The sequence below is a fragment of the Schistocerca gregaria genome, unplaced genomic scaffold, assembly GCF_023897955.1.
Source record: "Schistocerca gregaria isolate iqSchGreg1 unplaced genomic scaffold, iqSchGreg1.2 ptg000169l, whole genome shotgun sequence".
NCBI lineage: Eukaryota > Metazoa > Arthropoda > Insecta > Orthoptera > Acrididae > Schistocerca > Schistocerca gregaria.
The window spans coordinates 3,666,278-3,679,026 of NW_026061724.1; positions in this window are offsets into that span (position 1 = coordinate 3,666,278).

Consider the following 12,749-nt stretch of genomic DNA (forward strand, 5'->3'; position numbering starts at 1 on the left):
TAGCAACTTTAAACTTTGCCTACGTCTCTGTCAGTCGCAAGGAAGCTGTATTTGAAGGTGAAGGTGATTTTGTAGACATGTGTGAAAGACATGTTCTGAAATGCAAGTGTTGTTGTTTGGACAGCACATCGGTTACGTGTCAGATGTGTAGCCAAGCAGTAATTTGTCGCCATAGCTGCAAATATTATCCGGTAATATGAAGTGTTGTCAGCTAAAGTCTGATGATGCAGACGACCGTAAGGACGAAGTACCCAAAAGTACCGCTAGGCCGCGCCTCTTTAGCTCAGTGGTAGAGCACTGGTCTAAGAAACCAGGGGTCGTAAGTTCCATCCTCACAGGAAAAAGATGAATTTTGGAAATCAGTTGCGCGTCGTGGCCGTATAGCAAACAGTACCTGTGATGACGAACAATTAGCGAAAGGCGTTTTTTTAAGAATTACTCTCAGATGCGATTAAGGCGAATGGCGCAGATAAAGCATTTGCCAAAGCGACACTAGATCGCGTGTTGACGAGGCAGTCTGAATTACATTTTATAGATGTATTTCTCACATATCTCAGAGCCTCTCGCGATATTCGTCGTCGTCGTCGTCGTCGTCGTCGTCGTCGCCGCCGCCGCTTCTGCAGAAGTAGCAAATGGCAATCGTAGCAAATGCGGCGAGGGACGCCCTGCCTTCGATTCCGAATGCACAAAGTGTGTGGTCTTGTTTCTCAGTCAATATTTGGTCGGTCACGTCAGAGGTTGAATGTAACGAATGGGTGGGAAAGAGCAAGGGGCAGCGGCTGTGTAGAACGAAAACACAAATCCTCAGGGGTGTGAGCGTTTCGAGATGAGTCGTATACATGTAAATGTTGGTCGTCAGTGACCGTGTGGCCTAATGGATAAGGCGTCGGACTTCGGATTTGAAGATTACAGGTTCGAATGCTGTCACGCTTGTGTTTTTCCAGTTCTGAAAAAGAAACATAACGTTTTAATGTAGCAATTGAGCAGTACGAAACCGTCTGAATGTTGCTGTTGACCATTTTTTGCTTGGAGATGCTCTTGAGCTTGAAACACACACAACAAGACCGGTGTTAACTAGCGAAATGGTCGGCAGAGTGCCGACACAGCGAGTTTTGACTATCACTTGCACATCTAAAACAACGTCGGAAAGTAACTCGTTCGGCTTTTGAGTCACATAAAGTATGTGTGTTAATTTTGACGCCACTAGCTCTGCATGTTGTCATGCAATTTCTTTACCTCTCAGAAATGATTATGACATAAAAGTGAAGTACGTGACGAGTGTGACGTTAGGAAAACATTAGGCATCATGGAGAGATTCTGTATGGGACCACCCAACCCAAACGAGTACAGTGTGACGTGCTACCCGGCAGGTATTCACCGAGGTAGCCGGCTAGCTCAGTCGGTAGAGCGTCAGACTCTTAATCCCATGGTCATGGGTTCGAGCCAGACGCTGGGCGGAACGGAATTTTGTTCCGCTGCAGGTGTAAATTACCGTTTTTCTGATTAACGAGATTTAATGGAAATAGCAACTTTAAACTTTGCCTACGTCTCTGTCAGTCGCAAGGAAGCTGTATTTGAAGGTGAAGGTGATTTTGTAGACATGTGTGAAAGACATGTTCTGAAATGCAAGTGTTGTTGTTTGGACAGCACATCGGTTACGTGTCAGATGTGTAGCCAAGCAGTAATTTGTCGCCATAGCTGCAAATATTATCCGGTAATATGAAGTGTTGTCAGCTAAAGTCTGATGATGCAGACGACCGTAAGGACGAAGTACCCAAAAGTACCGCTAGGCCGCGCCTCTTTAGCTCAGTGGTAGAGCACTGGTCTAAGAAACCAGGGGTCGTAAGTTCCATCCTCACAGGAAAAAGATGAATTTTGGAAATCAGTTGCGCGTCGTGGCCGTATAGCAAACAGTACCTGTGATGACGAACAATTAGCGAAAGGCGTTTTTTTAAGAATTACTCTCAGATGCGATTAAGGCGAATGGCGCAGATAAAGCATTTGCCAAAGCGGTACAGCATAAGGTAGGGACGAGGCAGTCTGAATTACATTTTATAGATGTATTTCTCACATATCTCAGAGCCTCTCGCGATATTCGTCGTCGTCGTCGTCGTCGTCGTCGTCGTCGTCGTCGCCGCCGCCGCTTCTGCAGAAGTAGCAAATGGCAATCGTAGCAAATGCGGCGAGGGACGCCCTGCCTTCGATTCCGAATGCACAAAGTGTGTGGTCTTGTTTCTCAGTCAATATTTGGTCGGTCACGTCAGAGGTTGAATGTAACGAATGGGTGGGAAAGAGCAAGGGGCAGCGGCTGTGTAGAACGAAAACACAAATCCTCAGGGGTGTGAGCGTTTCGAGATGAGTCGTATACATGTAAATGTTGGTCGTCAGTGACCGTGTGGCCTAATGGATAAGGCGTCGGACTTCGGATTTGAAGATTACAGGTTCGAATGCTGTCACGCTTGTGTTTTTCCAGTTCTGAAAAAGAAACATAACGTTTTAATGTAGCAATTGAGCAGTACGAAACCGTCTGAATGTTGCTGTTGACCATTTTTTGCTTGGAGATGCTCTTGAGCTTGAAACACACACAACAAGACCGGTGTTAACTAGCGAAATGGTCGGCAGAGTGCCGACACAGCGAGTTTTGACTATCACTTGCACATCTAAAACAACGTCGGAAAGTAACTCGTTCGGCTTTTGAGTCACATAAAGTATGTGTGTTAATTTTGACGCCACTAGCTCTGCATGTTGTCATGCAATTTCTTTACCTCTCAGAAATGATTATGACATAAAAGTGAAGTACGTGACGAGTGTGACGTTAGGAAAACATTAGGCATCATGGAGAGATTCTGTATGGGACCACCCAACCCAAACGAGTACAGTGTGACGTGCTACCCGGCAGGTATTCACCGAGGTAGCCGGCTAGCTCAGTCGGTAGAGCGTCAGACTCTTAATCCCATGGTCATGGGTTCGAGCCAGACGCTGGGCGGAACGGAATTTTGTTCCGCTGCAGGTGTAAATTACCGTTTTTCTGATTAACGAGATTTAATGGAAATAGCAACTTTAAACTTTGCCTACGTCTCTGTCAGTCGCAAGGAAGCTGTATTTGAAGGTGAAGGTGATTTTGTAGACATGTGTGAAAGACATGTTCTGAAATGCAAGTGTTGTTGTTTGGACAGCACATCGGTTACGTGTCAGATGTGTAGCCAAGCAGTAATTTGTCGCCATAGCTGCAAATATTATCCGGTAATATGAAGTGTTGTCAGCTAAAGTCTGATGATGCAGACGACCGTAAGGACGAAGTACCCAAAAGTACCGCTAGGCCGCGCCTCTTTAGCTCAGTGGTAGAGCACTGGTCTAAGAAACCAGGGGTCGTAAGTTCCATCCTCACAGGAGAAAGATGAATTTTGGAAATCAGTTGCGCGTCGTGGCCGTATAGCAAACAGTACCTGTGATGACGAACAATTAGCGAAAGGCGTTTTTTTAAGAATTACTCTCAGATGCGATTAAGGCGAATGGCGCAGATAAAGCATTTGCCAAAGCGGTACAGCATAAGGTGGGACGAGGCAGTCTGAATTACATTTTATAGATGTATTTCTCACATATCTCAGAGCCTCTCGCGATATTCGTCGTCGTCGTCGTCGTCGTCGTCGTCGTCGTCGTCGTCGTCGTCGCCGCCGCCGCTTCTGCAGAAGTAGCAAATGGCAATCGTAGCAAATGCGGCGAGGGACGCCCTGCCTTCGATTCCGAATGCACAAAGTGTGTGGTCTTGTTTCTCAGTCAATATTTGGTCGGTCACGTCAGAGGTTGAATGTAACGAATGGGTGGGAAAGAGCAAGGGGCAGCGGCTGTGTAGAACGAAAACACAAATCCTCAGGGGTGTGAGCGTTTCGAGATGAGTCGTATACATGTAAATGTTGGTCGTCAGTGACCGTGTGGCCTAATGGATAAGGCGTCGGACTTCGGATCTGAAGATTACAGGTTCGAATGCTGTCACGCTTGTGTTTTTCCAGTTCTGAAAAAGAAACATAACGTTTTAATGTAGCAATTGAGCAGTACGAAACCGTCTGAATGTTGCTGTTGACCATTTTTTGCTTGGAGATGCTCTTGAGCTTGAAACACACACAACAAGACCGGTGTTAACTAGCGAAATGGTCGGCAGAGTGCCGACACAGCGAGTTTTGACTATCACTTGCACATCTAAAACAACGTCGGAAAGTAACTCGTTCGGCTTTTGAGTCACATAAAGTATGTGTGTTAATTTTGACGCCACTAGCTCTGCATGTTGTCATGCAATTTCTTTACCTCTCAGAAATGATTATGACATAAAAGTGAAGTACGTGACGAGTGTGACGTTAGGAAAACATTAGGCATCATGGAGAGATTCTGTATGGGACCACCCACCCCAAACGAGTACTGTGTGACGTGCTACCCGGCAGGTATTCACCGAGGTAGCCGGCTAGCTCAGTCGGTAGAGCGTCAGACTCTTAATCCCAGGGTCATGGGTTCGAGCCAGACGCTGGGCGGAACGGAATTTTGTTCCGCTGCAGGTGTAAATTACCGTTTTTCTGATTAACGAGATTTAATGGAAATAGCAACTTTAAACTTTGCCTACGTCTCTGTCAGTCGCAAGGAAGCTGTATTTGAAGGTGAAGGTGATTTTGTAGACATGTGTGAAAGACATGTTCTGAAATGCAAGTGTTGTTGTTTGGACAGCACATCGGTTACGTGTCAGATGTGTAGCCAAGCAGTAATTTGTCGCCATAGCTGCAAATATTATCCGGTAATATGAAGTGTTGTCAGCTAAAGTCTGATGATGCAGACGACCGTAAGGACGAAGTACCCAAAAGTACCGCTAGGCCGCGCCTCTTTAGCTCAGTGGTAGAGCACTGGTCTAAGAAACCAGGGGTCGTAAGTTCCATCCTCACAGGAGAAAGATGAATTTTGGAAATCAGTTGCGCGTCGTGGCCGTATAGCAAACAGTACCTGTGATGACGAACAATTAGCGAAAGGCGTTTTTTTAAGAATTACTCTCAGATGCGATTAAGGCGAATGGCGCAGATAAAGCATTTGCCAAAGCGGTACAGCATAAGGTGGGACGAGGCAGTCTGAATTACATTTTATAGATGTATTTCTCACATATCTCAGAGCCTCTCGCGATATTCGTCGTCGTCGTCGTCGTCGTCGTCGTCGTCGTCGCCGCCGCCGCTTCTGCAGAAGTAGCAAATGGCAATCGTAGCAAATGCGGCGAGGGACGCCCTGCCTTCGATTCCGAATGCACAAAGTGTGTGGTCTTGTTTCTCAGTCAATATTTGGTCGGTCACGTCAGAGGTTGAATGTAACGAATGGGTGGGAAAGAGCAAGGGGCAGCGGCTGTGTAGAACGAAAACACAAATCCTCAGGGGTGTGAGCGTTTCGAGATGAGTCGTATACATGTAAATGTTGGTCGTCAGTGACCGTGTGGCCTAATGGATAAGGCGTCGGACTTCGGATCTGAAGATTACAGGTTCGAATGCTGTCACGCTTGTGTTTTTCCAGTTCTGAAAAAGAAACATAACGTTTTAATGTAGCAATTGAGCAGTACGAAACCGTCTGAATGTTGCTGTTGACCATTTTTTGCTTGGAGATGCTCTTGAGCTTGAAACACACACAACAAGACCGGTGTTAACTAGCGAAATGGTCGGCAGAGTGCCGACACAGCGAGTTTTGACTATCACTTGCACATCTAAAACAACGTCGGAAAGTAACTCGTTCGGCTTTTGAGTCACATAAAGTATGTGTGTTAATTTTGACGCCACTAGCTCTGCATGTTGTCATGCAATTTCTTTACCTCTCAGAAATGATTATGACATAAAAGTGAAGTACGTGACGAGTGTGACGTTAGGAAAACATTAGGCATCATGGAGAGATTCTGTATGGGACCACCCACCCCAAACGAGTACTGTGTGACGTGCTACCCGGCAGGTATTCACCGAGGTAGCCGGCTAGCTCAGTCGGTAGAGCGTCAGACTCTTAATCCCAGGGTCATGGGTTCGAGCCAGACGCTGGGCGGAACGGAATTTTGTTCCGCTGCAGGTGTAAATTACCGTTTTTCTGATTAACGAGATTTAATGGAAATAGCAACTTTAAACTTTGCCTACGTCTCTGTCAGTCGCAAGGAAGCTGTATTTGAAGGTGAAGGTGATTTTGTAGACATGTGTGAAAGACATGTTCTGAAATGCAAGTGTTGTTGTTTGGACAGCACATCGGTTACGTGTCAGATGTGTAGCCAAGCAGTAATTTGTCGCCATAGCTGCAAATATTATCCGGTAATATGAAGTGTTGTCAGCTAAAGTCTGATGATGCAGACGACCGTAAGGACGAAGTACCCAAAAGTACCGCTAGGCCGCGCCTCTTTAGCTCAGTGGTAGAGCACTGGTCTAAGAAACCAGGGGTCGTAAGTTCCATCCTCACAGGAGAAAGATGAATTTTGGAAATCAGTTGCGCGTCGTGGCCGTATAGCAAACAGTACCTGTGATGACGAACAATTAGCGAAAGGCGTTTTTTTAAGAATTACTCTCAGATGCGATTAAGGCGAATGGCGCAGATAAAGCATTTGCCAAAGCGGTACAGCATAAGGTAGGGACGAGGCAGTCTGAATTACATTTTATAGATGTATTTCTCACATATCTCAGAGCCTCTCGCGATATTCGTCGTCGTCGTCGTCGTCGTCGTCGTCGTCGCCGCCGCCGCTTCTGCAGAAGTAGCAAATGGCAATCGTAGCAAATGCGGCGAGGGACGCCCTGCCTTCGATTCCGAATGCACAAAGTGTGTGGTCTTGTTTCTCAGTCAATATTTGGTCGGTCACGTCAGAGGTTGAATGTAACGAATGGGTGGGAAAGAGCAAGGGGCAGCGGCTGTGTAGAACGAAAACACAAATCCTCAGGGGTGTGAGCGTTTCGAGATGAGTCGTATACATGTAAATGTTGGTCGTCAGTGACCGTGTGGCCTAATGGATAAGGCGTCGGACTTCGGATTTGAAGATTACAGGTTCGAATGCTGTCACGCTTGTGTTTTTCCAGTTCTGAAAAAGAAACATAACGTTTTAATGTAGCAATTGAGCAGTACGAAACCGTCTGAATGTTGCTGTTGACCATTTTTTGCTTGGAGATGCTCTTGAGCTTGAAACACACACAACAAGACCGGTGTTAACTAGCGAAATGGTCGGCAGAGTGCCGACACAGCGAGTTTTGACTATCACTTGCACATCTAAAACAACGTCGGAAAGTAACTCGTTCGGCTTTTGAGTCACATAAAGTATGTGTGTTAATTTTGACGCCACTAGCTCTGCATGTTGTCATGCAATTTCTTTACCTCTCAGAAATGATTATGACATAAAAGTGAAGTACGTGACGAGTGTGACGTTAGGAAAACATTAGGCATCATGGAGAGATTCTGTATGGGACCACCCAACCCAAACGAGTACAGTGTGACGTGCTACCCGGCAGGTATTCACCGAGGTAGCCGGCTAGCTCAGTCGGTAGAGCGTCAGACTCTTAATCCCATGGTCATGGGTTCGAGCCAGACGCTGGGCGGAACGGAATTTTGTTCCGCTGCAGGTGTAAATTACCGTTTTTCTGATTAACGAGATTTAATGGAAATAGCAACTTTAAACTTTGCCTACGTCTCTGTCAGTCGCAAGGAAGCTGTATTTGAAGGTGAAGGTGATTTTGTAGACATGTGTGAAAGACATGTTCTGAAATGCAAGTGTTGTTGTTTGGACAGCACATCGGTTACGTGTCAGATGTGTAGCCAAGCAGTAATTTGTCGCCATAGCTGCAAATATTATCCGGTAATATGAAGTGTTGTCAGCTAAAGTCTGATGATGCAGACGACCGTAAGGACGAAGTACCCAAAAGTACCGCTAGGCCGCGCCTCTTTAGCTCAGTGGTAGAGCACTGGTCTAAGAAACCAGGGGTCGTAAGTTCCATCCTCACAGGAGAAAGATGAATTTTGGAAATCAGTTGCGCGTCGTGGCCGTATAGCAAACAGTACCTGTGATGACGAACAATTAGCGAAAGGCGTTTTTTTAAGAATTACTCTCAGATGCGATTAAGGCGAATGGCGCAGATAAAGCATTTGCCAAAGCGGTACAGCATAAGGTGGGACGAGGCAGTCTGAATTACATTTTATAGATGTATTTCTCACATATCTCAGAGCCTCTCGCGATATTCGTCGTCGTCGTCGTCGTCGTCGTCGTCGTCGTCGTCGTCGTCGCCGCCGCCGCTTCTGCAGAAGTAGCAAATGGCAATCGTAGCAAATGCGGCGAGGGACGCCCTGCCTTCGATTCCGAATGCACAAAGTGTGTGGTCTTGTTTCTCAGTCAATATTTGGTCGGTCACGTCAGAGGTTGAATGTAACGAATGGGTGGGAAAGAGCAAGGGGCAGCGGCTGTGTAGAACGAAAACACAAATCCTCAGGGGTGTGAGCGTTTCGAGATGAGTCGTATACATGTAAATGTTGGTCGTCAGTGACCGTGTGGCCTAATGGATAAGGCGTCGGACTTCGGATCTGAAGATTACAGGTTCGAATGCTGTCACGCTTGTGTTTTTCCAGTTCTGAAAAAGAAACATAACGTTTTAATGTAGCAATTGAGCAGTACGAAACCGTCTGAATGTTGCTGTTGACCATTTTTTGCTTGGAGATGCTCTTGAGCTTGAAACACACACAACAAGACCGGTGTTAACTAGCGAAATGGTCGGCAGAGTGCCGACACAGCGAGTTTTGACTATCACTTGCACATCTAAAACAACGTCGGAAAGTAACTCGTTCGGCTTTTGAGTCACATAAAGTATGTGTGTTAATTTTGACGCCACTAGCTCTGCATGTTGTCATGCAATTTCTTTACCTCTCAGAAATGATTATGACATAAAAGTGAAGTACGTGACGAGTGTGACGTTAGGAAAACATTAGGCATCATGGAGAGATTCTGTATGGGACCACCCACCCCAAACGAGTACTGTGTGACGTGCTACCCGGCAGGTATTCACCGAGGTAGCCGGCTAGCTCAGTCGGTAGAGCGTCAGACTCTTAATCCCAGGGTCATGGGTTCGAGCCAGACGCTGGGCGGAACGGAATTTTGTTCCGCTGCAGGTGTAAATTACCGTTTTTCTGATTAACGAGATTTAATGGAAATAGCAACTTTAAACTTTGCCTACGTCTCTGTCAGTCGCAAGGAAGCTGTATTTGAAGGTGAAGGTGATTTTGTAGACATGTGTGAAAGACATGTTCTGAAATGCAAGTGTTGTTGTTTGGACAGCACATCGGTTACGTGTCAGATGTGTAGCCAAGCAGTAATTTGTCGCCATAGCTGCAAATATTATCCGGTAATATGAAGTGTTGTCAGCTAAAGTCTGATGATGCAGACGACCGTAAGGACGAAGTACCCAAAAGTACCGCTAGGCCGCGCCTCTTTAGCTCAGTGGTAGAGCACTGGTCTAAGAAACCAGGGGTCGTAAGTTCCATCCTCACAGGAGAAAGATGAATTTTGGAAATCAGTTGCGCGTCGTGGCCGTATAGCAAACAGTACCTGTGATGACGAACAATTAGCGAAAGGCGTTTTTTTAAGAATTACTCTCAGATGCGATTAAGGCGAATGGCGCAGATAAAGCATTTGCCAAAGCGGTACAGCATAAGGTAGGGACGAGGCAGTCTGAATTACATTTTATAGATGTATTTCTCACATATCTCAGAGCCTCTCGCGATATTCGTCGTCGTCGTCGTCGTCGTCGTCGTCGTCGCCGCCGCCGCTTCTGCAGAAGTAGCAAATGGCAATCGTAGCAAATGCGGCGAGGGACGCCCTGCCTTCGATTCCGAATGCACAAAGTGTGTGGTCTTGTTTCTCAGTCAATATTTGGTCGGTCACGTCAGAGGTTGAATGTAACGAATGGGTGGGAAAGAGCAAGGGGCAGCGGCTGTGTAGAACGAAAACACAAATCCTCAGGGGTGTGAGCGTTTCGAGATGAGTCGTATACATGTAAATGTTGGTCGTCAGTGACCGTGTGGCCTAATGGATAAGGCGTCGGACTTCGGATCTGAAGATTACAGGTTCGAATGCTGTCACGCTTGTGTTTTTCCAGTTCTGAAAAAGAAACATAACGTTTTAATGTAGCAATTGAGCAGTACGAAACCGTCTGAATGTTGCTGTTGACCATTTTTTGCTTGGAGATGCTCTTGAGCTTGAAACACACACAACAAGACCGGTGTTAACTAGCGAAATGGTCGGCAGAGTGCCGACACAGCGAGTTTTGACTATCACTTGCACATCTAAAACAACGTCGGAAAGTAACTCGTTCGGCTTTTGAGTCACATAAAGTATGTGTGTTAATTTTGACGCCACTAGCTCTGCATGTTGTCATGCAATTTCTTTACCTCTCAGAAATGATTATGACATAAAAGTGAAGTACGTGACGAGTGTGACGTTAGGAAAACATTAGGCATCATGGAGAGATTCTGTATGGGACCACCCACCCCAAACGAGTACAGTGTGACGTGCTACCCGGCAGGTATTCACCGAGGTAGCCGGCTAGCTCAGTCGGTAGAGCGTCAGACTCTTAATCCCAGGGTCATGGGTTCGAGCCAGACGCTGGGCGGAACGGAATTTTGTTCCGCTGCAGGTGTAAATTACCGTTTTTCTGATTAACGAGATTTAATGGAAATAGCAACTTTAAACTTTGCCTACGTCTCTGTCAGTCGCAAGGAAGCTGTATTTGAAGGTGAAGGTGATTTTGTAGACATGTGTGAAAGACATGTTCTGAAATGCAAGTGTTGTTGTTTGGACAGCACATCGGTTACGTGTCAGATGTGTAGCCAAGCAGTAATTTCTCGCCATAGCTGCAAATATTAGCCGGTAATATGAAGTGTTGTCAGCTAAAGTCTGATGATGCAGACGACCGTAAGGACGAAGTACCCAAAAGTACCGCTAGGCCGCGCCTCTTTAGCTCAGTGGTAGAGCACTGGTCTAAGAAACCAGGGGTCGTAAGTTCCATCCTCACAGGAGAAAGATGAATTTTGGAAATCAGTTGCGCGTCGTGGCCGTATAGCAAACAGTACCTGTGATGACGAACAATTAGCGAAAGGCGTTTTTTTAAGAATTACTCTCAGATGCGATTAAGGCGAATGGCGCAGATAAAGCATTTGCCAAAGCGGTACAGCATAAGGTGGGACGAGGCAGTCTGAATTACATTTTATAGATGTATTTCTCACATATCTCAGAGCCTCTCGCGATATTCGTCGTCGTCGTCGTCGTCGCCGCCGCAGCCGCTTCTGCAGAAGTAGCAAATGGCAATCGTAGCAAATGCGGCGAGGGACGCCCTGCCTTCGATTCCGAATGCACAAAGTGTGTGGTCTTGTTTCTCAGTCAATATTTGGTCGGTCACGTCAGAGGTTGAATGTAACGAATGGGTGGGAAAGAGCAAGGGGCAGCGGCTGTGTAGAACGAAAACACAAATCCTCAGGGGTGTGAGCGTTTCGAGATGAGTCGTATACATGTAAATGTTGGTCGTCAGTGACCGTGTGGCCTAATGGATAAGGCGTCGGACTTCGGATCTGAAGATTATAGGTTCGAATGCTGTCACGCTTGTGTTTTTCCAGTTCTGAAAAAGAAACATAACGTTTTAATGTAGCAATTGAGCAGTACGAAACCGTCTGAATGTTGCTGTTGACCATTTTTTGCTTGGAGATGCTCTTGAGCTTGAAACACACACAACAAGACCGGTGTTAACTAGCGAAATGGTCGGCAGAGTGCCGACACAGCGAGTTTTGACTATCACTTGCACATCTAAAACAACGTCGGAAAGTAACTCGTTCGGCTTTTGAGTCACATAAAGTATGTGTGTTAATTTTGACGCCACTAGCTCTGCATGTTGTCATGCAATTTCTTTACCTCTCAGAAATGATTATGACATAAAAGTGAAGTACGTGACGAGTGTGACGTTAGGAAAACATTAGGCATCATGGAGAGATTCTGTATGGGACCACCCACCCCAAACGAGTACAGTGTGACGTGCTACCCGGCAGGTATTCACCGAGGTAGCCGGCTAGCTCAGTCGGTAGAGCGTGAGACTCTTTATCCCAGGGTCATGGGTTCGAGCCAGACGCTGGGCGGAACGGAATTTTGTTCCGCTGCAGGTGTAAATTACCGTTTTTCTGATTAACGAGATTTAATGGAAATAGCAACTTTAAACTTTGCCTACGTCTCTGTCAGTCGCAAGGAAGCTGTATTTGAAGGTGAAGGTGATTTTGTAGACATGTGTGAAAGACATGTTCTGAAATGCAAGTGTTGTTGTTTGGACAGCACATCGGTTACGTGTCAGATGTGTAGCCAAGCAGTAATTTCTCGCCATAGCTGCAAATATTAGCCGGTAATATGAAGTGTTGTCAGCTAAAGTCTGATGATGCAGACGACCGTAAGGACGAAGTACCCAAAAGTACCGCTAGGCCGCGCCTCTTTAGCTCAGTGGTAGAGCACTGGTCTAAGAAACCAGGGGTCGTAAGTTCCATCCTCACAGGAGAAAGATGAATTTTGGAAATCAGTTGCGCGTCGTGGCCGTATAGCAAACAGTACCTGTGATGACGAACAATTAGCGAAAGGCGTTTTTTTAAGAATTACTCTCAGATGCGATTAAGGCGAATGGCGCAGATAAAGCATTTGCCAAAGCGGTACAGCATAAGGTGGGACGAGGCAGTCTGAATTACATTTTATAGATGTATTT